Source organism: Canis aureus, chromosome 9 (assembly GCF_053574225.1).
Source record: "Canis aureus isolate CA01 chromosome 9, VMU_Caureus_v.1.0, whole genome shotgun sequence".
NCBI lineage: Eukaryota > Metazoa > Chordata > Mammalia > Carnivora > Canidae > Canis > Canis aureus.
The window spans coordinates 9,028,020-9,055,488 of record NC_135619.1 but is presented as its reverse complement, the minus strand read 5'-3'; the positions used below and the strand labels follow the sequence as shown (position 1 = coordinate 9,055,488).

The 27,469-nt window shown below is 37.1% G+C and overlaps 1 long non-coding RNA gene and 1 pseudogene across 1 annotated transcript in view; one reads left to right on the top strand and one right to left on the bottom strand.

The window, feature by feature from the left end:
• LOC144320377 (uncharacterized) overlaps positions 1-26,216 on the bottom strand; it is a 51,937-nt gene extending 25,721 nt beyond the window's left edge. Inside the window, exon 1 of the long non-coding RNA XR_013385883.1 lies at positions 26,057-26,216. This is a non-coding gene — a long non-coding RNA (uncharacterized LOC144320377). The remainder of the gene's footprint in view (positions 1-26,056) is intronic.
• LOC144320027 (methylsterol monooxygenase 1 pseudogene) lies at positions 21,529-23,152 on the top strand (annotated as a pseudogene).
• Positions 26,217-27,469: the final 1,253 nt, after the last annotated feature.

Below are 27,469 nucleotides of genomic sequence, written 5' to 3'. Positions count from 1 at the left end.
TTGTCCTGAGGTTTTCTTGGAAATGATGGGGCGAACCTGAAATCAGGATAGCAACATCTTGGAAGGAATCCGGGATTTACTTCATTTGTTATTCAAACTCCACTCAGTTATTAACTGGCTTCACTTGGTTATCAGCATACATATCTGCTTAGACCTCTAGATGTTAAGCTCTTAGAGAGAAGGAGTCATTTATTTATCTGTTTCCACACAGGGACTAGTAACATGCTTCACACATAGCCACCATTCATTTATTTGATAAAAATAGCATTTTGATTTTATATGGTAAATTTTGGCCACAGCATTTTTTAATCCACTAAAAAACCTGTATATTTCAGTTAGTCAAAATCATATTTATTGAACATTGACCATGTAGTCTCTATACTTAATGTGTGTATATGTGTCTCTGTGTGTGTGTGTGTGTGTGTATGAATTATCAGAGCTTTTTTAAAATTTTTAAATTATTTTTTAAAATTTATTCATGAGAGACTCAGAGAGAGAGAGAGAGAGAGAGGGAAAGAGAGAGAGGCAGAGACACAGGCAGAGGTAGAAGCAGGCATGGGACTCCATCCCCGGGTCTCCAGGATCACACCCTGGGCTGAAGGCAGTGCTAAACCACTGAGCCACTCAGGCTGCCCTCTCAGAGCTTTTTAAGTGAATAAACATGCAAAACAAATTCAAGGAGAGTTCATTATAGGCTGAATTTGTCAATGGATGCTCAATGGAAAAGGCAGAACTTGAGCTCCCCTCAGGGGGTAGAGAAAGATAGCAGCATTCTCCATATTTGGATAGGGACAATCTCACAGTAAAAGAACTTTGCTTTGATAAGGAGCTCATGTACAAAGTGTTCCCACTGTCATCCTCTGTAAACAGCTTGGTCCCCAAGGCACTGAAGGAGAGTTTTGACTAATTGTGACTTCCAGGAAAATTGGTAAGTTGGGTTCAGACTGATACTTGCTTATAACTGGAATCATCCCTAGGATTTTAAACATTACAAGATGTATGTGAAACCAAGGGAATCTGGGTAGTTGAATGAGGAACTCAGCTGTCCCTCAGTAGTTCATGCCAATATGAGAGTACAAAAACAATGATTATGTGGCTGCTGTTATTACTGTTACTACTAAACTTGATGAGTTTATATGTTGTTTTAATAGTGATTTTTATTGCCCAGCATCCAACTTAATAACTTCATTTTCTGGGTGGACATGACTCCTATTGCTGCTGGCTATTGTGGTCCACATGAAAAATGAACATGGTTGGTTGAGTCTCAATTCTAACACTTTGGACAAAAAGCTGTCATGGACCTGTTACAACAAATTTTAGGTCCTGAAGTCTGATTTACTTCTAATTAGTTAAATCTGTCAGTATGTATAAGGTGTAGGAAAGACAGGAAGGGATATAGAACTGAATCTATTGGATAAGCTTCATCGTAGGTTTCTGTAATATCTGCCCTAAGGGGCAATTGTGAAGATCTTTTTATTATGGGTATTTTAAACTATATGTAAACCTAGATAGACTATTAAAAACGTGTCCTCATGTGCCCATCAAAAACTTCAGTAACCATTGTTACTTGGCCTATTTCATCTGCATGCCCACCCACTCTCTCTTTCTAACTCAAAGATTATTTTAAAGCAAATTAGAGACATCATCTCATTTCATCTGTAAATACTTTAGTATTTATCTCTAAACCATTAGAATTCTTGTTTACATAACAATAATACCATGGTATGATTTTAAAGATCACAGTCAGACCTCCTCTATCCTTAACCTGTTTACCAATGTCTGAAATTCTACAAACTTTAAAGCTTTTTGTTGGAAGATAAAAACCAACACCCCATTAGAATTGTTACAACAAAACCTTTCCAGTTATGATTTATGAAAAACAAGGTACCTGAATTTGTGAGACAACAATGGGCCATTTTTGCAATTATATCTAGAATAGGCAGGCACAGTCATCTAAGAAAGTTTAGAAATCATGACAAATACCCCAAGATCCTAAGATTATTTGCTATCTGAGTGTATAATAATAGTCACAAATGTGCCAGATCAGAGAACGGTAGGATTCCAAGCCTGGTCTCCAAAGGCTACCATCATCTGGCTCTATCTTACCTTCTATGCCTTTCTTGGATAACTTTCCTGTGACTAACTAATCCTCTGTAACCTTGCCTGGTAAGTGTATCACCCAAGAATTTTTCTCCTTTCTAGTCATCCCTGCTCAACCACTCCTGTACCCCACTCCCATGTGAGATGTGTTGGATTTCTCTAACATAGCTAAGAAAATAAAACAGATGGATAGTTATGTTGTGTATTAAAACAGACTAAATTTCAATTCTTACTTTGAGTGCAACATGATTATTACTAGTTTTGGGGTTTGGAATTCTGAAAATTTCTACCAAACTCAATGGCTTCCTCAAAATTTCTTGAGTTCACTTCCAGCGTGTACTGATGACTTACCTTAAAGGAAATAACTAGAAGACATGCAAATTATTAGTCAGCAGCTGCCTGAAGAGTACTATGGAAGATGAAATTTGAAGTTCCTATGCCAGGCTGAGCAGCCCATCCATCCTGATGAGTTAAGAGAAAAGTCACTCTTAATTTTTATAGGGCGGATTTTGACTGCTCTTCATGCAAAAATTTTTCATCTACTGCAGGAGGGAGAGACTGTGGCAATGAAACTTATGAGCTATTGGCATGTGGAAGATGGAGAATTTTGACAAAAACTTTATTCCTGCAGTTCACTCATGCCCCTATTACAATCAGGACTCCACATGGGGCAAAGAAGGGGATGAAAATTATGACCTATCATGGTTTGGTGAAAGGAGCGCTGATAGGATAATTAGAAGATACCTTATAATTGATTTGTAACAAGGTACCAAGTTAGAGAGCTGATTGCATGTAAATCTCTGCTTGTAGTGATTTCTTGTTATATAGGATATAAGAATTATTGATATTAATTTATAAAACATTGGATATAATATAAAGTCCTAGAAGGAATAAGTAAAAGTGGGCAGCGTTCTAGAGGGATGTAGCACTCTTCCACCTCTAGCAAATGATTTACTACCTGATGCCCCATGAGAAGCGATGGTGGGGGGCAAAGAGGCCACAATAAGTTGCCCCAGGCACCAGCCAGGGGAACTCAGTTGCCTACTACTGTGTCTGCACCCTTATGCAATGAATAATACTTTGTTGCATTGAAGACAAATGTTAGTCACAGATGAGTAGCCTAATTGTGATTTCAAGTAGTATAAAATTGAAACAGGCACTCATTTGACATTTAACTTATATTTTGCATTGGCTTTTTATCTAATGGGTGTATATTCTTTTTCCTTAACTAGATTGTAAACCCCACTGAAAAAACAGACTCCCCATTTTGCTATTCTCAATGCACAACTCATTGCTCCAGGCAAAATAGTCAATACGGTTTTCAGTTGCCATTGCAGATAATAGTCTAAGTAAACACTGACTCTGAGTGCTAAAATTTTTGCAAAGCTTGTTCTTGAGGAAAAACGTGGTTTAACCTGATAAATCCCCTTGTGACACATAATCACACATAGAAGTAAAATAGATTTCTAGATGAATAAGAAAACTCATTTAAAATGCCTAATGTGAATAATGGAATATTAAGTCTTTCACTTTCTCTACTGTGATTCACGATATTTTGGATCTATTCTAAGTTATCACAAGTTAGCACTACGCTAAACTTTTTCTGGAGGTTGTAATCTTAGATTATCTCACAGCTGTTTAGAATTGGCAGCCCAAAAGTCTGGAATATAATTCAAGTCTTGTACCATCTTTTACTACTCCTAGTCTTTCTGCAACTTATTCTTGAGCTAATTGAGAAAATAAGAGAGCTACATCAGTAAGCCTTTCTCGCCCAAAGTAACATATAATGAATTATGTCTCTAATTTTTGGAAGGATAATAACTTTTGCATTTCCCATGAAACTTCTATGGAGGATGTCGTAGATCATGTCATTCAATGTCTGCAGAACAGTACCCTAAAATCAGACACATCATTCAAAGTTGAGGCTAAAAAGAAATTTTTTACCTAGAAAATTATAAAAGCCAGAAATTATACACTTTCTACTTTTGTGCAAATTCTTTCCTTGACTGGGATACTAGGAAGCTTACATGGTTTTTATGTTCAATCCTAAAAACCATACTGAGCTTTGTTATTGGTACATGTGTTTTCTCTTTTGAGCTATGTTTATTCTTTAATTTGTGCTTTTCTACTTTTATATTTTTCATTTTCACGTCCTTTTTGAAAGGATGTGGTATACAAATATATTTTAACTGAAGTCACACTTAGCACTAAATGGGCAGCCAATATTCTGTGAAGGCTGCACTCATAACTATGTAAGCAACAGAGTGACATTTACCTTGCCTGAACTACACTGGATAGGCCTGTGAAAGAATTGGATGATAAGCTATTTAAGAAAGTTCACCTAAGCAAGCTAGAAGGGAGTTGTCTGCTGGATGAAGGAAATAGCTGAAAGAGATCTTGAAGATTAAAATTTATATAAGAAAATATGGCTTGCTCAAGAGGGCCAGGCAGCTAGTACAGTGCTGTGAGTGGAAAAGGTCTTTTGAATACCAACATGGTTTTCTATGACTTATTCTTGGATGACTTTTGAACACTTTTTAAAGATTCATTTATTTATTAGAGAGAGAGAGAGAGAGAACAAGCACATGAGCAAGAGGGGCAGAGTGAGAGAGAGATAGAGTCCCAAGCTGACTCCATGCTGAGCATGGAGCCTGACTTTGGGCTTGATTTCAGGACACTGAGATCATGACCTGAGCTGAAACCAAGAGTCCAATGCTTAACTGACTGAATCATTCAGGCACCCCTGACCTTGGAACATCTTGTGACTTCATAGGCAATGTTCCCTGAAGGGCTAGGCCAAGACAGCTAGAGAGAAGTTCAAGATTTGCAAGGATCACCTGTTTGTCAAGGATCACCTGTTTGTAGCCGTAGATAGAACAGAAAGCATCAGGCTTCATTATTTTGGGGTCAGGGACCTGAAAAATAATTGCTCTTTCCTCATGTTCAGTGACATCTCTGGGTACCCCATAATGTGAGTGTCAAAATGAACCATGGATCATACTTAGTTGCCATCATTTTGAGGCATACCAAGATGGTCATGACAATTTATCATCCAGACAAGTTTGGACAGGAGAGCCCAAATCCAAGACTGATGCTTGGTCAGATGGGAAAGGGCTGGAAAGGGCAGTCTGGAGGAGTCAGTACAGAAAAACAAGGATTGTGGTTGTCAAGGACAGAATTTTGGAAGACAGAACTAGAGGCTAATTTTTAGTGTAAGTGGATGTCTGATCTTAGGGAAGAAACTTTTCTATTTTTAAAATAAATTTTCATTTTTGGAGCAGTTTTAGGTGTATAGGATATTGTGCAGAAAAGATAGAGCTCCCAAAAACTCATTGCTCCCAGTTTCTCCTATTGTCAACATGTTGCACTAATGTGGTATATTTGTACACTTGGTAAACTGATATTGATATTATTAACTAATGACCAAAGTTTATATGTGGATTCACTCTTTGTCTTATACAGTTCTCTGGGTTTTGGTCAAAGGCATAATCTCATGTATCTACCATTTCAGTGTTGTAGAGTTTCACAGCACTAAAATGCCCCATAACCAACCTATTCACCCCTTGCCATGGCCTCCTTAACTCCTGGCAACACTGATCTTTTTACTGTTTCTACAGTTTTGCCTTTTGTACAATGTCTTATATAATTGAAATCATACAGTTTTTTCAGACTGATTTCTTTTACTTAGCAAGTTTTCTCCATGTCTTTCAAGAGCTTGATAGCTTTTTTAAAATTCCTGAATAATACTTTTCATATGGGTATATGAGTTTATCCATTTCCTTTTGAAGGACATCTTGGTTATCTCCAATTTTTGGCAATTATGAATAAAGCTGCTGTAAACATTTGAGTACAGGTTTCATTTAGACAAAGTTTTCAGTTCATCTGAGTGAATACTAAGGAGTGTAATTACAGGATTATATGATAAATCTATGTTTGAGTTTGTAAAAAACTGCCAAACTGTCTTCCAAAGTGGCTGTTACTACTTTTGCATTCCTACCAGCAAAGATGACTAAGAGTCCCTGTTGTACCACATCTTTGTCAGTGTTTGGTGTCAGTACTTTGGATTTTGAACATTCTAATAGATGTAGTAGTATCTTGTTTTAATTTTTAATCACCTGAGTATATATGATGTCAAACACCTTTTCATATGCTTATTTGTCATCTATATATTTTCTTTGGTGGGGTTCTATTTAGATCTTTGGTTCACTTTCCAATTAGGTTTCTTGTTTTCTTATTGTTGAATTTTTAAGGGTTCTTTGTATATTTTGAACATAAGTTCTTCATCAGTTATTTATATATTTGGGAAATATTTTGTTTCAGACAGTGTCTTGTCTTTTCATTCTCTTGAGATTGTCTTTCACAGAGTAGAATTTTAAATTTTAATGAAGTCCAACTTATCAATTTTATCTTTCATGAATTATAATTTTTGTGTTATATGTAAAAAGCCATCACCAACTCAAATAATTTGGATTTTCTATTTTATCTTCTAGAAATTTTATATTTGACATTTAGGTTTTTGATCCACCTTGAGCTAATTTTTGTGAAGGGACTATAATAGTTCTAGATCCATCTGTTGAAAAGACTATCCTTTTTCTATTGAATTGCCTTTGCTCCTTGTCGAAGATCAAACACTATATAGGTCTATTTCTGGACTTTCTGTTCTATTCCTTTGATAAATTTGTCAACTCTTTTGCTAAGAACACACTATCTTGATCACTGTAGCTTCCTAGTACCTCTTAAAGTCAGATATTGTCAGTCTCCTGACTTTACTCTTCTTTAGCATTGTTTTGATTATCCTGGGTTTTTGTCTTTCATGTAAACTTTTGAGTCAATGTTGATATCCATAAAATAATCTGCTGAGATTTTGCTTGGGATGGCACTGAGTCTATAGATCAATTTTGGAAAATGTTTGTTTTAATATTGTCATCCTATTCATGAACAGGGGCTATCTCCTTATTTAGACCTTTGATTTCTTTAATCAAAATTTTATAGTTTCCCCTTAGATATTTTGTTAGATTTATGCCTAAATATTTATTTTTGTATTTGGTCCTAATTAAATGGTATTTTGTTTTAAATTTCATAATATATTTTTCATTGTTAGTACTATAGGAAAGGAACTGACTTCTCTATATTGACTTTATATCCCATAACCTTGCTATAATTGCCTATTAGTTCCTGCTTTTTAATATTCTTTTACTTTTTCTACATAGACAATCATATCTCCAAATAAGATAGTTTTATTTCTTTCTTCCTAATATATATACCTTTTATGTCATTTTCTTGTCTTATTTTAATTTCTAGGACTTCTAGTATGATGGTAAATGGCAGTGGTGAGAGAGAAGACATCCTTATCTTGTTCCTCATCTTTGGGAGAAAGCATCTCTTTTCTCACCATTAAGTATAAAGTTAGTTTTAGACATTTTGTAGATGTCATTTACCAAGTTGAGAAAATTCTCCTTTATTCCTAATGTTCCTAATTTTCTGACAATTTTTATCATGAATGGGTGTTGAGTTTTGTCAAATCCTTTTGCTGCATCTTTTGATATGATGATATGATTTTTCTTCTTTTTTTTTTTTTTTTTGATTTTTCTTCTTTAACCTGTGGATGTGGTAGATTATATTAATAAGATGTCGAACCAGCCTTACATACCTCAAATGAATCCCAATTGGTGTATAATTCTTTTTATACATTGTGTATAATTCTTTTTACACATTGTTAAATTGATTTGTTACTATTTTGCTGAGGAATTTTACATCTATGGTCAGGAGACATATTAGTCTATAATTTTCCTTCTTAGAAATGCCTTTTCTGATTTTTTTAAATTAGGGTAATACTGACCTCATAGAATGACTTAGAAGGTATTCCCTCTGCTTTCATTTCCTGGAAGAGATTTCAGAGACTTTGTCTCCATCTTTTTTCATTTTCCTGCTGGGCATACTTTTCCCTGAGCACAAAAGCACTAATGAGGGGAAGAAGACTTGTAGGCAGAGGTGATCCTCAGATGGGAAGATTAGCTTTACTACATAGTTTCTATGTTAGTGTCATTATAGCCTATTGATAGCATTACTAGTAATGGCTCAACAGGCAACATGCTTAATCTAAAAAGTCTAACTAGTTTATGAATAGAGACAGAGAAAGGTCTTGATTTACAGCAGCTATATTGGATCTATAAACCAAAGAAACAATGTTCATGTACATAGTGGGTAATGAAATACTGATTACACATTGACTTGGTAAGCTCTGCTTGCTCTGATATACCACCATCAACGAACTGTCTTAAAACATAAAGAGATGTTGTGTTCAATGATGCTTGAAAACAAAGTAAAAATATATATTCTTAAGTGTATTTGAACGACATTTGGAAATCAGCTACATGTTAGAATAAGATAAAACAACCACTCTATTTTATTTCATTTCCAGGTCTGAAATAAGAGGATCATAACCTTATAGAATTTATGAGAATAAAATAAAAATTTATTAATATTTTTTCAGCATCTACAGTTTTAAGTATTTAAGTGTATACAAAATGAGTCAAACAGAGCTTTTGCCTTTGACTAGAATGTACTTTAGAAAATGATAGTACAGTTACAAATATCATTCTAAAACAAAAGCCAGTGGGCAGCCCGGGTGGTTCAGCGGTTTAGCACCGCCTTGGGCCCAGGATGTGGTCCTGGAGACCCGAGATCGAGTCCCATGTCAGGCTTCCTATGTGGAGCCGGCTTCTCCCTCTGCCTTGCTCTGTGTCTCTCACAAATAAATAAATCTTTAAAACAAAAGCCAATGAGAAAAGTCACTTAACAGTGGTACCAACACAGAGCTGTAGGGCATGGCTCAGCAAACTTATACTTTAAAAGGCCAGATAGTAAACATTTTAGTCTTTGAAGGCTGTATATATAGTCTTTGCTGTACCTACTCAACTCACTTTTATAGCACAAAAGCAGCCATAGACATTACATGAAAAAAATTAGCATGGCTGTGTCCCAGTAAATATTTATAAAAAAAAGGTGGCTGGCCAAATTTGAGTCGTGGCTATAATTTGACAGCCCCTACCCTAGAGTCTCAAAGGAAAGAGAAAGAATATTGTGAAAAATAGTTTTCAAATTATAAAGCTCTGTACAAATGTAAAGTTATTATTAATTAAGTTTATTGAAGACTGATACAGTGTCTAACTTGATGTTAATGAACAACTAATAGTCCCTGGCTGATAAGCCAATTTGTTGCCAGCTGAATCAAGGGAGTTTGACTATAATAATTAAGGGTAATAAACCACACTCATCCTTTTCTTAGAGGAAAGGGAAGAAGAAATACATCCTTCATATTTCTTTTATCCTTTTCGAAGAGATTTACCTTCCCAAGAGTTTAGCAAATTTTAAATACATCTTTGTCACTTTTCCCTGATGAACTTGGGGATTTAATCTAATTCCCAACTTAATATGAGAACCTGTTATCCCCTTCCCCACCTCTGTTAATTGCACTTGAATTCTAACCCTTCCTGGTGCTAAGTTGGGAGTCAGGAGTTCCAAAAGCTCAGCCAAGGGCACCTCAATTTGGTAAGTCTCCCGATAATTGTAAGTCTTTTTTTCTCTTCCTCTTTCTCACTCAGTGACTTAAGCTCATTCAAGTCTGCCTCTCCTCAAAATGAAATTTCCATTTTTTAGAGTTCAGCAAGGAGGTCTTTTGTCTCAGATTTGGAGCCAAGTAGATGACGTTTAGCTGCTCAGTGGAACATTTTATTTTATCATCATGAGACCAAACACCTGAAGGTTTTTGAACTTGAGGGGTTTGCCCACCAGAGAGGAGTCTATGGCAACCCAATCCCTATCACTATATTCTCAAATCTGGCTCCTTGAAGTCAACACAAATCTGTCTTAACAGCTTACACATTTTGACAATTATTTTCTGTAACACACACAGAGTAGAGCAGACACACAAAATGTTAGCAACTTATTTACCCTATCATGGAAATCGTTGGCACCAAGTGGTTTCAATCGTTACCACCAAGTGGTAACTGGAGTTACGCACGTTTTTCACTCATAATCAGTTAACATGATTTAATTGTTTCTATCCCTTTAGGTGCAGCTCATTTGAAAGTATGATTACTACCGTTTTAAAATGACAAAGCTTAGCAGGGAATTTATATGTGAATGGTAGCAAAAACTTTCATTGCTATATTAATTACCCCTATGCAGAACTTCAGGATTCAACAAATCTTTTTGTCTGCCTCTTAGAAGCATCATATTACTAAGAATACATGTTTCACCTCTTTATAAGAAGGTCCATCCGTATGCATCTCATATTTATTGGCATTCACTTTACATCATCTTCCAAGGTTTATTTTTAAACATTAAAATGTATCTTAACTAACTTGGAATAAAAATCAGTAACCCATTTTCCAATTATTTGCTTGGTGATTTTTCACCAATATTTTTCATTATTTTAAGAGCTTTATTTCTGCCAGACAGCTAGGTGAAGTTCTGTAATCCATACCTCATACTTGACATTCCAATTCTGCAGAGTAAATTTAATGCCTACACTCATATCAGTAACTGATTATAATCTCTTAGTGGGTAGGAAGCAGAGCTGTTTAATTTTCTATATGCAGCTCTCAGATAGCAACAAGTTCAGAGATTCACCAAACACATATATTTGCAGAATGATAAATAGTTTTTGCAGCAAAATACCCAGTAAAGTGAAAAATTATCAATTTTATCCCATCTTAAACTCAGAGAGAGAAGAAACTAATAGAAGATGCATGTGTAGTTGCCTTGGTCCTGAGGCAAAGAGAGCCTCCATGTCTGCGCAGATGATAAAAAATAATCAGGTGGGCATCACCTTGGTATATGCACCATTCTGATAATAAAATTTGAAGTCCTGTTCACAAGAAACATTTTCTGCTCTAGCATAGGAATATTGAATTTCATAACTTGGAAAGTAGGCTCAAACAGGCTATTAGAAGTTTTTCAAGTCTTAGCTAATGAGCCACATTTTATTTAAAGTAGGTTTTTAAATTTTTTTTTATTTTTTTAAAATTTTTATTTATTTATGATGGTCACACACAGAGAGAGAGAGAGAGAGAGGCAGAGACATAGGCAGAGGGAGAAGCAGGCTCCATGCACCGGGAGCCCGACGTGGGATTCGATCCTGGGTCTCCAGGATAGCGCCCTGGGCCAAAGGCAGGCGCTAAACCGCTGCGCCACCCAGGGATCTAGCTGCACCACCCAGGGATCCCTAATGAGCCACATTTAAGTAAAGGATACTCTTGTCCTCACTTGTAAAAACTAGAATATGCTCTGAATTACTAAACCGTTAACTGTGGGCATGTTAGCCAGTTCCCTATGGCAGAAACATTCTAAATGGATATAATGAAAAACACCTGAAGTATTAAAACTGGCAAAGGGACCGTGGACTGTGAGGGGACAAATGGTCAGAGGACTTTGTTTTTATAATTTAAATGACAAAGGAAGATTCTGGTTTTCCCTTGTTATTATTTGAATCCCCCCCCCCATTCGTCTCTGCTTCTCTTTCTCTTTCTTTCTCTTATGTTGATGCTTGTCTCCTTTCTCCCTCTCTCTTTTTTCTTTCTTTTTAAAGATTTATTTAGTTGAGAGAGAGAGAGAGAGAGCAAGCATGGGGTAGGGTGGGGGAAGGAGCAGAGGTAGAGAGAAACTCAGGGAGATTCCACCCTGAGCACGGAGCCCAATGCAGACTCATCCCACTCATCCTAGGACCCATGAGATCATGATCTGACCCGAAACCAAGAGTTGGAAGCTCAACTGACTGTGCCACCCAGGTGCCCCTGTCTTTTTCTTTATATAAGAATTTTTTTAAATTACATATTTTAATTAAACATCTCTAAATAAGAAAATGATGTAAGGAATAGAATTTTGTTATAAAATTATCAAATTTGGGGGAGGGGAAGTAGACCAGAGAAGCATCTTTTAATAATTTCTTATTTTTGATGGCAGAGTGATTTTTAGATATGTCATTTGAATCTGAAAAATTTTATCTTGGAGTTAGAAATTCGTTCTACTTTGTGAGAATTGGTTAGTTATTAATAAATTATCAACTTTTTACTGTTTTCATAAATATTTATTAAACTTGTTACTAATAGGGATAGTGGGCTTAATTAGACTCAGGTACTATGCTCAGGGAGCCTATGAATATTATGCATGAGTTCTAGTTGCTCCATATCTTTGCCAATACTGGTATGATCAGGTCTTTTAACTTTATATATACTCATAGATGTGTAGAAATATCTCATTATGGTTTTTAATTTGGATTTCCCTAACGAGTAATGATGATGAATATTTTCCATGTACTTATTTGCAATTAATTTACTTTCTTTGGTCTGTTCATATTATTTGCCTATTTTTTTTAATTGAGTTGTTTGTTTCTTATACTAAGCTTTGGAAGTGCTTTACATATTACCTATATGTCCTTTATCAGAAGTGTGGTTTTCAAATATATTTCTGCAATCTAAAACTTGCCTTTTCACTCTCTTAATGTCTCTTGAAAGCAGAAGTCATTAATTTTGAGAAAGTTCATTTTCTAATTTTTTTGTGTGGATTATGCTTTTGTGTTATATTTAAGAAATCATTTCCTAACCCAAAGTCACAAAGATTTTCTCCTATATTTTATTCTAGAAATTTTATAATTTTAGGTCTTTTATGTATGTGTGCAATCCCTTCTTTAAGAAATTTATTTATTTATTTATTTATTTATTTATTTATTTATTTACTTACTTATTTTAGAGAAAGCATGTGTGTGAGCACATGAGGGAGGGGCAGAGAAGAGAGGGAGAAAGAGAATCTCAAGCTGAACGTGAAGCTGGACTCGAGGCTCCATCTCATGACCCTGAGATCATAACCCCAGCTAAAATCAAGATTCCAATGCTTAACTGACTGTGCCATCCAGGCGCCCACATAATGTCTTTTGGATTAATTTTTGTATATGAAGCAAAATGGTAATCCAAGTTCAGTTTTGTATTTGGATACCCAATTATTTTAACACCATTTGATGAAAAGACTATCCTTTTTTCACTGAAATGCTTTTGCAGCTTTTTCAAAAGTCAGTTGACAATATATGTGGATCTGCCCTCAGAATTTTTTTAAAATATATTTTTTTAAATTTTTAAAATTTATTTATGGTAGTCACAGAGAGAGAGAGAGAGAGGCAGAGACACAGGCAGAGGGAGAAGCAGGCTCCATGCACTGGGAGCCCGATGTGGGATTCGATCCCTGGTCCCCAGGATCGCGCCCTGGGCCAAAGGCAGGCACTAAACTGCTGCACCACCCAGGGATCCCCCCTCAGATTTTTTATTCAGTTTCCTTCATCTATTTGCATTGATGTCAATACCATACTGTCCTGATACAGTAACATTATAACAATTTATGGAGTCAAGTAGTGTAACTTCTCCCACTTTGTTTTTCTTTCTCAAAACTGTTTTGGCTATTTTGGTTCCTTTGCCTTTCTGTATGAATTTCAGAAAAGCTTGTCTGTACCTAAGAAAAACGCTGCTGTAATTTTATTGTGATAGGGTTGAGTCTGTAGGTCAAGTAGGAGAGAATTAACATATTGACAATATTGAGTTTTCTAATGAATGAACATGGTATATTCTCCATTTATTTAGATCTACTTTAATTTTTCTCAGCAAGGTTTTGTCATTTTCAGCACATACGAGTTCTATAGGTATCTCACTACATTTTTACCTAAATATTTAATACCTTAAAAGTATTGTAAATGGCATTTTAAAATTGTCATTTCCACTTTCTCATTTATTTTTGTTTGTATGATCTTATATTGTAAAGTCTTGTTAAACTGTCTTACTAGTTCCAGTGGCTCTTTTGTAAATTCAACTGCATTTCCTGTGCAGATGGTCATAACACCTGAGGAAAAATATAGTTTACTTGTTTCTCTCCAACAAGTAAACTAGTAACATGTAAACAAGTAAACTAGTTTCTCTCCAATCTTGATTTCTATTTATTTGACTTACCTTATTACACTGACTAGAACATCCAGTAAAATGTTTAATAGAAATGATGAGAGCAGACATCCTTGCCTTATTCCTGATCTCGGAATGAAAGCATTCAGTTTTTCACCTTTAAGTATATTAGCTCTAGGTTTTTGATAGATACATTTTATCATATTGAACAGGTTCTCTTGTCCTAGTTTGCTGGGAGTTTTTATTAGGAACAGATTTGAAATGTTATCAAAAGCTTATTTTGCATCTATTGAGATGATCATATGGTTTTATTATTTTAGTCTTAATACCGTGAATTGTATTGATTGATTTTCTAATATGAAATAAGCCTTTCATTTCTTGGCTAAATCACGATTGGTTATGGTGTATTATATTTTTGTACATTATTGTATTGGTTTGCTAAATTAAAAAAATAACTTTTACATATGTGTTTATGAGGGAAATTTTCTTGTCTTAAAATATTTTTGTATATTTGATATCAGAATAATGCCAGTCTCATGGAATAAGTGGAGAAGTATCCCTTCCTCTTTGATTTTCTGGGTGAGTTTGTGTAAAATTATAGAAAAATTAATGAAGTCAAAGTTGATTTTTTGATGACAAACCTTTAGCTGGATAGACTAAGAAAATAAGATTCAAGTGAATAAAATCAGGGATAAAAGAAGAGACATCATGACCAACTTTTCAGAAATACAAATAATTTTAAGTGAATACTAAAACAAGTGTATGCCAACAAATTAGAAAACCTGGATGAAATAGACAAAATCCGGGAAAGACATAAATTGCTGAAACTGGCTCAAAATAAATAGAAAATCTGAATAGACCAATTGAATTAGTCATTTAAAAACTTCCCAAAAGAAAAGCCCAGGCCCAAATGGCTTTTTTAGTTAATTCTACCAAACATTTGAAGAATTCAGTCATTCAAAAGAAAGGGGGGGGGGGGGGAGGAGCAAGATGGCGGAGGAGTAGGGTCCCCAAATCACCTGTCTCCACCAAATGACCTAGAAAACCTTCAAATTATCCTGAAAATCTATCAATTCGGCCTGAGATTTAAAGAGAGACCAGCTGGAATGCTACAGTGAGAAGAGTTCGCGCTTCTATCAGGTAGGAAGACGGGGAAAAAGAAATAAAGAAACAAAAGGCATCCGAGGGGGAGGGGCCCGCGAGGAGCCGGGCTGAGGCCGGGGCGAGTGTCCCCAGGACAGGAGAGCCCCGTCCCGGAGGAGCAGGAGCTGCACCGACCTTCCCGGGGGAAAGGGGCCCGCAGGGAGTTGGAGCAGGACCCAGGAGGGCGGGGATGCCCTTGGGCTCCCTGGGACAGTAACAGACACCTGCGCCCCGGGAGATGGGCCGAGCTCCCTAAGGGCTGCAGCGCACGGCGGGACCCGGAGCAGCTGGGGGGGGGGGGGCTCCACGGAGGGGGCTGCGCGGCGGGAGCAGCTCCGGGGGGCTCGGGCGGAGGAAGAGGCTCCGCGGAGGGGGCTGCAGGGCGGGAGCAGCTCGGAGGGGTTCGGGGGCGGCTCCGCGGAGGGGGCTGCAGGGTGGGAGCGCGAATCCACCAGCGCAGGCGCCGGAGCACAGGGCGCCGGGACACAGCCCAGGATCCCGCCTCCCCCGGGACAGGCAGAGGCCGGGAGGGCCCAGGACAGCGAGGACGCTCCTGCCCCAGCTGAGCACATCAGCGGCCCGCCCCGGAGCCTCCAGGCCCTGCAGACGGAGAGCAACGGAGCTACTGCGGGGGCTGACTCCAGGTTTCCACAGCTGGCCCCGCCACTGGGGTTGTTCCTCTGGGGGCCTCACGGGGTAAACAACCCTCACTGAGCCCTGCACCAGGCAGGGGCACAGCAGCTCCCCCAACTGCGAACACCTGAAAATCAGCACAACAGGCCTCTCCCCCAGAACACCAGCTAGACGGACAACTTCCAGGGGAAGCCAAGGGACTTAAAGTACACAGAATCAGAAGATACTCCCCTGTGGTTCTTTTTTTTTGTTTTGTTTTGTTTTGTTTTGTTTTGCCTTTTGATTTGTTTCCTTCCCCCACCCCCCATTTTTTTCTCCTTTCTTTTTCTTTCTCTTTTTCTTTTTTCGTTTTTTTCTTCCCTTTTTTTTCTCTTTCTCTTTTCTTTCCTTCTTTCTCTCCTCTCTTTTTCTCCTTTTCCCAATACAACTTGCTTTTGGCCACTCTGCACTGAGCAAAATGACTAGAAGGAAAACCTCACCTCAAAAGAAAGAATCAGAAACAGTCCTCTCTCCCACAGAGTTACAAAATCTGGATTACAATTCAATGTCAGAAAGCCAATTCAGAAGCACTATTATACAGCTACTGGTGGCTCTAGAAAAAAGTATAAAGGACTCAAGAGACTTCATGACTGCAGAATTTAGAGCTAATCAGGCAGAAATTAAAAATCAATTGAATGAGATGCAATCCAAACTAGAAGTCCTAACGACGAGGGTTAACGAGGTGGAAGAACGAGTGAGTGACATAGAAGACAAGTTGATGGCAAGGAGGGAAACTGAGGAAAAAAGAGACAAACAATTAAAAGACCATGAGGCTAGATTAAGGGAAATATAAACGACAGCCTGAGAAAGAAAAACCTACGTTTAATTGGTGTTCCCGAGGGCGCCGAAAGGGACAGAGGGCCAGAATATGTATTTGAACAAATTCTACCTGAAAACTTTCTTAATCTGGGAAGGGAAACAGGCATTCAGATCCAGGAAATAGAGAGATCCCCCCCTAAAATCAATAAAAACCGTTCAACACCTCGACATTTAATAGTGAAGCTTGCAAATTCCAAAGATAAAGAGAAGATCCTTAAAGCAGCAAGAGACAAGAAATCCCTGACTTTTATGGGGAGGAGTATTAGGGTAACAGCAGACCTCTCCACAGAGACCTGGCAGGCCAGAAAGGGCTGGCAGGATATATTCAGGGTCCTAAATGAGAAGAACATGCAACCAAGAATCCTTTATCCAGCAAGGCTCTCATTCAAAATGGAAGGAGAGATAAAGAGCTTCCAAGACAGGCAGCAACTAAAAGAATATGTGACCTCCAAACCAGCTCTGCAAGAAATTTTAAGGGGGACTCTTAAAATTCCCCTTTAAGAAGAAGTTCAGTGGAACAGTCCACAAAAACAAGGACTGAATAGATATCATGATGACACTAAACTCATATCTCTCAAGAGTAACTCTGAATGTGAATGGGCTTAATGACCCCATCAAAAGGCGCAGGGTTTCAGACTGGATAAAAAAGCAGGACCTATCTATTTGCTGTCTACAAGAGACTCATTTTAGACAGAAGGACACCTACAGCCTGAAAATAAAAGGTTGGAGAACCATTTACCATTCGAATGGTCCTCAAAAGAAAGCAGGGGTAGCCATCCTTATATCAGATAAACTAAAATTTACCCCAAAGACTGTAGTGAGAGATGAAGAGGGACACTATATCATACTTAAAGGATCTATTCAACAAGAGGACTTAACAATCCTCAATATATATGCCCCGAATGTGGGAGCTGCCAAATATATAAATCAATTATTAACCAAAGTGAAGAAATACTTAGATAATAATACACTTATACTTGGTGACTTCAATGTAGCTCTTTCTATACTCGATAGGTCTTCTAAGCACAACATCTCCAAAGAAACGAGAGCTTTAAATGATACACTGGACCAGATGGATTTCACAGATATCTACAGAACTTTACATCCAAACTCAACTGAATACACATTCTTCTCAAGTGCACATGGAACTTTCTCCAGGATAGACCACATATTGGGTCACAAATCGGGTCTGAACTGATACCAAAAGATTGGGATTGTCCCCTGCATATTCTCAGACCATAATGCCTTGAAATTAGAACTAAATCACAACAAGAAGTTTGGAAGGACCTCAAACACGTGGAGGTTAAGGACCATCCTGCTAAAAGATAAAAGGGTCAACCAGGAAATTAAGGAAGAATTAAAAAGATTCATGGAAACTAATGAGAATGAAGATACAACCATTCAAAATCTTTGGGATGCAGCAAAAGCAGTCCTAAGGGGGAAATACATCGCAATACAAGCATCCATTCAAAAACAGGAAAGAACTCAAATACAAAAGCTAACCTTACACATAAAGGAGCTAGAGGAAAAACAGCAAATAGATCCTACACCCAAGAGAAGAAGGGAGTTAATAAAGATTCGAGCAGAACTCAACGAAATCGAGACCAGAAGAACTGTGGAACAGATCAACAGAACCAGGAGTTGGTTCTTTGAAAGAATTAATAAGATAGATAAACCATTAGCCAACCTTATTAAAAAGAAGAGAGAGAAGACTCAAATTAATAAAATCATGAATGAGAAAGGAGAGATCACTACCAACACCAAGGAAATACAAACGATTTTAAAAACATATTATGAACAGCTATACGCCAATAAATTAGGCAATCTAGAAGAAATAGATGCATTCCTGGAAAGCCACAAACTACCAAAACTGGAACAGGAAGAAATAGAAAACCTGAACAGGCCAATAACCAGGGAGGAAATTGAAGCAGTCATCAAAAACCTCCCAAGACACAAGAGTCCAGGGCCAGATGGCTTCCCAGGGGAATTCTATCAAATGTTTAAAGAAGAAACCATACCTATTCTCCTAAAGCTGTTTGGAAAGATAGAAAGAGATGGAGTACTTCCAAATTCGTTCTATGAAGCCAGCATCACCTTAATTCCAAAACCAGACAAAGACCCCACCAAAAAGGAGAATTACAGACCAATATCCCTGATGAACATGGATGCAAAAATTCTCAACAAGATACTGGCCAATAGGATCCAACAGTACATTAAGAAAATTATTCACCATGACCAAGTAGGATTTATCCCTGGGACACAAGGCTGGTTCAACACCCATAAAACAATCAATGTGATTCATCATATCAGCAAGAGAAAAACCAAGAACCATATGATCCTCTCATTAGATGCAGAGAAAGCATTTGACAAAATACAGCATCCATTCCTGATCAAAACTCTTCAGAGTGTAGGGATAGAGGGAACATTCCTCGGCATCTTAAAAGCCATCTATGAAAAGCCCACAGCAAATATCATTCTCAATGGGGAAGCACTGGGAGCCTTTCCCCTAAGATCAGGAACAAGACAGGGATGTCCACTCTCACCACTGCTGTTCAACATAGTACTGGAAGTCCTAGCCTCAGCAATCAGACAACAAAAAGACATTAAAGGCATTCAAATTGGCAAAGAAGAAGTCAAACTCTCCCTCTTCGCCGATGACATGATACTCTACATAGAAAACCCAAAAGTCTCCACCCCAAGATTGCTAGAACTCATACAGCAATTCGGTAGTGTGGCAGGATACAAAATCAATGCCCAGAAGTCAGTGGCATTTCTATACACGAACAATGAGACTGAAGAAAGAGAAATTAAGGAGTCAATCCCATTTACAATTGCACCCAAAAGCATAAGATACCTAGGAATAAACCTCACCAAACATATAAAGGATCTATACCCTCAAAACTATAGAACACTTCTGAAAGAAATTGAGGAAGACACAAAGAGATGGAAAAATATTCCATGCTCATGGATTGGCAGAATTAATATTGTGAAAATGTCAATGTTACCCAGGGCAATTTACACGTTTAATGCAATCCCTATCAAAATACCATGGACTTTCTTCAGAGAGTTAGAACAAATTATTTTAAGATTTGTGTGGAATCAGAAAAGACCCCGAATAGCCAGGGGAATTTTTAAAAAGAAAACCATATCTGGGGGCATCACAATGCCAGATTTCAGGTTGTACTACAAAGCTGTGGTCATCAAGACAGTGTGGTACTGGCACAAAAACAGACACATAGATCAGTGGAACAGAATAGAGAATCCAGAAGTGGACCCTGAACTTTATGGGCAACTAATATTCGATAAAGGAGGAAAGACTATCCATTGGAAGAAAGACAGTCTCTTCAATAAATGGTGCTGGGAAAATTGGACATCCACATGCAGAAGAATGAAACTAGACCACTCTCTTTCACCATACACAAAGATAAACTCAAAATGGATGAAAGATCTAAATGTGAGACAAGATTCCATCAAAATCCTAGAGAAGAACACAGGCAACTCCCTTTTTGAACTCGGCCATAGTAACTTCTTGCAAGATACATCCACGAAGGCAAAAGAAACAAAAGCAAAAATGAACTATTGGGACTTCATTAAGATAAGAAGCTTTTTCACAGCACAGGATACAGTCAACAAAACTAAAAGACAACCTACAGAATGGGAGAAGATAGTTGAAAATGACATATCAGATAAAGGGCTAGTTTCCAAGATCTATAAAGAACTTATTAAACTCAACACCAAAGAAACAAACAATCCAATCATGAAATGGGCAAAAGACATGAACAGAAATCTCACAGAGGAAGACATAGACATGGCCAACATGCATATGAGAAAATGCTCCGCATCACTTGCCATCAGGGAAATACAAATCAAAACCACAATGAGATACCACCTTACACCAGTGAGAATGGGGAAAATTAACAAGGCAGGAAACAACAAATGTTGGAGAGGATGCGTAGAAAAGGGAACCCTCATACACTGTTGGTGGGAATGTGAACTGGTGCAGCCACTCTGGAAAACTGTGTGGAGGTTCCTCAAACAGTTAAAAATATACCTGCCCTACGACCCAGCAATTGCACTGTTGGGGATTTACCCCAAAGAGACAAATGCAATGAAACGCCCGGACACCTGCACCCCGATGTTTATAGCAGCAATGTCCACAATAGCCAAACTGTGGAAGGAGCCTCGGTGTCCATGGAAAGATGAATGGATAAAGAAGATGTGGTTTATGTATACAATGGAATATTACTCAGCTATTAGAAATGACAAATACCCACCATTTGCTTCAACGTGGATGGAACTGGAGGGTATTATGCTGAGTGAAGTAAGTCAGTCGGAGAAGGACAAACATTGTATGTTCTCATTCATTTGGGGAATATAAATAATAGTGAAAGGGAATATAAGGGAAGGGAGAAGAAATGTGTGGGAAATATCAGAAAGGGAGACAGACGTAAAGACTGCTAACTCTGGGAAACGAACTAGGGGTGGTAGAAGGGGAGGAGGGCGGGCGGTGGGAGTGAATGGGTGACGGGCACTGGGGGTTATTCTGTATGTTAGTAAATTGAAAACCAATAAAATATAAATTAAAAAAAAAAAAAAGAAAGGGGGGTGGGGTGGTGGGGGCGGGGGGAGGAGGCAGCCCTGGTGGTTCAGCGGTTTAGCGCCACCTACAGCTCAGGGTGTGATCCTGGAGACCCGGGATCGAGTCCCACATCGGGCTCCCTGCATGGAGCCTGCTTCTCCCTCTGCCTGTGTTTCTGCCTCTCTCTCTGTCTCTCATGAATAAATAAATAAAATCTTAAAAAAAAAAAAAAAAAAAAGACCCGGCGCTGAGAGGTACCAGGCGGCAGCCGGCGCCAGAGGCTCGCATTCCCGCTCCTCGGCCAGAATTCTAAGGCTTTCTGCAGAGATTTGAAAAATGACAACAACAGCATCTTTAGTTCAGCATCCTTGGCTGTGGAGTATGTAGATTCACTTTTACCTGAGAACCCTCTACAAGAACCATTTTAAAATGCTTGGAACTATATGTTGAATAATTATACAAAGTTCCAGATTGCAACATGGGGATCCTTGATAGTTCACGAAGTTCTTTATTTCTTGTTCTTTTTACCTGGATCTTTGTTTCAATTTATACCTTTCATGAAAAAGTACAAAATTCAAAAGGATAGACCAGAAACATGGGAAAACCAATGGAAATGTTTTAAAGTACTTCTCTTTAATCACTTTTGTATCCAGTTTCCTTTGATCTGTGGAACTTATTATTTTACAGAGTATTTTAATATATCTTATGATTGGGAAAGAATGCCAAGATGGTATATGCTTTTGGCAAGATGCTTTGGCTGTGCGGTGATTGAGGATACCTGGCACTATTTCCTGCATTGGCTCTTACATCACAAAAGAATATATAAATATATTCATAAAGTTCATCATGAGTTTCAGGCTCCATTTGGAATGGAAGCTGAATATGCACATCCTTTGGAAACTCTGATTCTTGGAAATGGATTTTTCATTGGAATCGTGCTTTTATGTGATCATGTCATTCTCCTTTGGGCATGTGTGACTATTCATTTGATAGAAACTATTGATGTCCAGTCCATGGTGGCTATGATATTCCCCTGAACCCTTTAAATCTGATCCTTTTCTATGCTGGTTCTTGGCATCATGATTTCCACCACATGAACTTCATCGGAAACTAAACTACATTTACATGGTGGGATAGAATTTTCAGAACAGACTCTCAGTTTACTGCTTATAATGAAAAGATGAAGAAGATTGAGAAAAAGATGCAATAAATATCTCCTCTCAACCATCCTGAAAGCACACACCTTTCCTGAATTGAAGCGAATAGCTAACATTGCTTCTGTGGAGCAGAAATAAACATGTGTCTTGGCTGCTAAGTGATACAAAGAACATTAACAACCTTTAATTATCATCCTAGTGGGAACTTCTACTTTACATAAAATTCAGTATGTGTAGAAATAAGTAAATACATAATATGATTTTCATGAGGAGGTTGTAAAGGTCATGTTGCTAACTTTACAGAAAGGTTCTAAGTAATGGAAGAAGTATTAGTCTGTCTTTCCCCCAGTAACACCAGAAGCCTGAAGCTAAGATTGGTCTTTAAAATCTTGTAAATATATAGTGGCCATTTCGGTATCTCTTATCAGGGTGTTGGCCTTATATTGAACTTTAAACACTTTCTAGAATTTGCCTAAACATCCAAGTATCATGGGTCAAACCATATCAATTGACAGAGTGAGGCTGCCAAATCAGGAATAGCCCACCCCAAGAATTTCCACTCTGGTCCTGAGCTGACTGGTTTGGGGTGGTTTTCTTTCTTTGAGAAGCCCTTTCGGATGGCAGTGTACTACTAGTATCTATAAATTAAGGCATTTCCAAATTGTCGTAAATGGAATATTTTAGTCTAAAGGTTTTTGGGTTACTTGAATTTAAAAAAAAATGAGCTTTATTTCTGCTATCTACCCTTTCATTTTTGTATATCAACTTTTCATTATACTTAAAACTGTATCTTGAAACATTGTGAACTGACTTGCTGTATTTGCACTTTGAACTATTGAAATAAATGTGATTTTTTTTTTTTTGGTCTGATAACAAAAAAAGAAAGAGGAAGGAACATTACCCACATTACCACACTACCTGAGATCCTTAATATAAAACCAGACCACAGTGTTTCAATGAAAGAAAATTGTAGTCCAACATTTCCTATAAGTATAGAAGCAAAAATTCTCAACAAAATGAATAAGTGGGATTTATCCCAGGAATATAAGATTGACTTAACATCTAGTAGCCCATCAATATAATATAGCATGTTACTGGAAGAAGACTGAAACATATAATCATTTTAATACATGTAGAATAAGAGACTTGACAACATCCAACACTGTTGCACAATTAAAAAATGTTCAACAAACTGTGAATAGAGGGAGCTTCAACCAGATAAAGAGTTGGTATGAAAACCCCACAGCTAACAACACAATTAATGGTGAACAAATGAATGTTTTTTTTTCCCCAAGGATCAGGAAATGACAGCTCTGTCTGATCTCACCACTTCTATTCAACTTTGTATGTCAATTGTATAGATATACTACATTTTATTTATCCATTCATCTATGGATGGAAATTTGAGGTGTTTCTGCCCTATGGCTATTATTTTCATTTGTCTAAGGTTTGGGGCAAAACTTTTTAAATTTCTCTTGGGTTTGTAGCTACCAGCGTAATTGTTGGGTCATATGGTAACTTCATGTTTAACACTTTGGGAATCTAACAAACTATTTTCCAAAGTGGTATACAACTTTTTATATCCCAACCAATAATGTATGAGGGTCCCCATTTCTCCATATTCTCACTTCATTCTAGTGAATGTGAGATGGAATCTCACAGTTTTGATTTGTATTTCCCTAATAGCTAATGATGTTGAGCATCTTTTTATGTACTTACTGGCCAAGTGTGTATTTTTTGGAGAAATTTCTCTATAGATTATCTATTTTTTTAATCAGAATACTTATCTATTTATAGAGTTGTAAGAGTCTTTTATATATTGCTGTATATTTTCACATATTCTAGATTCAAATCCCTTCTCAGGTACATGATTTGCAAATCTTTCCTCCCAATCTGTGAGTTCTTTCACTTTCTTAATAGCATTGTATGCAGCACAAAAGGTTTTAGCTCATATGAAGTCTAATTTATCTGTTTTTTTTTCTATTATCACTTTTGCTGTCATATCTAACAAACCATCACCTAACTTAACCTAATGAAGATTCATGTCTGTTTTATTAGAAATGTTGAGAAATGAATTAATAACAATTTGGGTCAAACTGTTATTTGTTGAAGAAGAGAGGATAGATGGTTTCTTTACAGTAACTAAGTAGAAAGTAATTATAAGACTCATAAGTAATTACCTTAAGGAGAAAAAAGAGGAGTCAAAGAAAGACCTAAGACTTTTTAGTCATGTAAAATTAAGACATAGAAATCTATATTAGAAAAAGTACCTCAGTAAGTTGGGCCAAATTTAGTATTTAAAATTAGGAGTGGGGTGCCTGGGTGATGCAGTAGGTTAAGTGTCCAATTCCTGGTTTCAGCCCAGGTCATGATCTCAGGGTTGTGGGATCAAGCCCTTTGTCAGGCTCTGTGCTTAGCACACTGTCTGCTTCTGATTCTCTCTCCCTCTGCCCCTCCCACTCATGCTCTCTCTCTCTCAAATAAATAAATCTTTAAAAAAGTATTAAAATTAGGGGTAACAATATTAAGGCTATATCATGAAAAGGAGATAATTTCTTTAATAATTTATTTTTTAAAAGTTTCTTAATCTAATTTATACAAAGAAACCATTTGCGCTGTTTATTTATTAGCTGGTCATGTGATACATAAAGCTGTGCTAATACTATCCAAAATATTTAGATGGAGAAGAATATAATAAATTGATAGATACTAAATAAAACTGACTTGGCTAGTTATTTTTCCCCAAAGATTTCTTTATGGAATCAGCTGACCAAATTAACCAGTTGCTTTGCCATATGAATTAAACTAAAATCAATTAAAGGGTCTCGGGAATATAGGCATCAAATGAACTGATGTTATTATTCTTGTTTTAGTCTCCTTATGTCTTGAGAAAAGAAAAAAAGTTAACTTAGGAACACAAAAATTTTAATATGTTAATTTAACTCATTTTTCTATAATGCAAGAGGCATGTAGTATATATGATATATTATCGTGGAGAAGGAATGAAAATCAATTACAGTTGTAAATATTTAGAGTCATCCTGTTTGGGCGTAGTGAAAATTTTCACATACACACAAAATAATGCCATATCACATGATTAGGAAATCTGAAATAGAGATTTAAAAGGTAGAGGGAAAAAAATACATAAAGCTATTCTGAATTCCACAATGGAATAAATTGCCATGGCACAGTGCAAACTAATCAGAGCATATCCAATGCTGTAAGGTTACAACTATAAATAAACACACAGATCAACATATACTCAGATTTGATGACCTTCCTTCAAGATGATGCAGTGTGCTGAACTTTATACTCACGTGTTTCTTGAATGTCACTACCTTTTAGAGGCTCAGCCAATTTTCCTACTTCAGGATTTCTAAAAAGGTAAGCATTTGCTGTCCTCTCTTCTCTGCCTCTAAAAGTATACATGTATATATACACATATACTTATGTATTATTAATACGAAATTTTATTAATAATTATGTGTATAGATAATCTCCCAATTTCATGATTTCTTTTTTTTTTTTTTTTTTAATTTCATGGTTTCTTAAATTCTTTTCCTAGTGACACATCAGGGAACAAAATGGAAAAAGGATGCAGTAAAAGAATGAAGTCATAATAAAAAGCCAAAGATCATTTCTACCTAAAGCAGGTTGAAAAATGTGACGTCCAGGCTCAGTCTGTCCTTCAGTATCTTTTTTTTTTTCTTTCTTTCTTTCTTTCTTTCTTTCTTTCTTTCTTTCTTTCTTTCTTTCTTCCTTCCTTCCTTCCTTCCTTCCTTCCTTCCTTCCTTCCTTCCTTCCTTCCTGGTGAGCATAAGGTTTTAAAATATTTTGAGTTGGTTGCCAACATTTGAAAAGCAGAATGTTTCACAATAAAAATCCACGTTCCTGGCATCTCATTAAAAATTATAAGATCTGGAAAGAGAAACCTAAATCCCTTAACGCACCTGTGGACCTGTGGGCTAGCCAGCTGTTGGCAGCAGGAGCACCCCCTTAGTAAGGCCTAAGCCCCTCCAGCTTATTGCTGGATCCATCTTGTCCACTTCACTCATTTGTATTCCCTGCCTGACCCCTGGGAACATTTGGGTTTGCATCCATGTTTTAGACCCAAATGAACTGTTTTCCTCTGTTTTACAGCCAGCAATTCTCTCAGCATTCAATTAAAATAAATTACAAGCCTAGAAGCAGTCTGCTTTTCAGAAATGAAAAGAAATTTTTAATATTGCTTTCACAGTTAATATGTAATCACTGAGTAAATTAGTACAATGCTTAGAGCTTCTTTAGGATCCTGTTCAGAAAGGAATGTAAAAAGTCATCCTTATTTTTATATGAATTGTTGAAACAGAGCCTCCATTTAACGTATTGGGCAAAATGAGAAAAGCAGTATGTGTTTTTGTTGTTCTGAACAGGATGACAGAACAAGTGAGAACAGGTGTGTAAAGAGCAGTAGGAAGTAATGAAAAACAAGATTGCTAGGATTACAAAGGCCAGTAGTATTTTTTGATGTCCTGGAGTAATAACTGAAAAACCTTTCTCACAGTCATTGTATCTACGGGCTTCAGTATTCATTTTCCCTTACGAATTACAAATTTTTAAGAAGTATTAAAAGACTTTCTCCTTTTCCATGGATACTTTGAAGCAGCTTGTACAGAGTGTGTGGCCTAATAGGGTGCAGTGATCCTGGTTGCAATGTAAAACCAAAACCAGAATCAAAACGTGCTTTCGAATGTAATATAGTTCTAAAGGAACTGCAAGTCAGAAATTTGAAAACTTCTCTGTTTATGGAATTTATCTTTCGTGTTGGAAGTTTCCCTTCTAGATCCCAGAAAAATCTTTGAAAGGTATCAAATTTAAAGACCCTAAGCTTTCCTCAGAGCCTTACAACATCAACTTTTTTCAAAGTTTTGATCTGAAATCAGGTAAACCTCTTGAGACAGAAATGTCATTGGAACAAAAAGGCAGGCAAAATGAAATGCAGGTAGCTGCTAATCGAGCATAAATGTAATTGAAGCTTGCTGACCTTTCCTTCTGAAGTTCCCTGGGATGCACAGCTA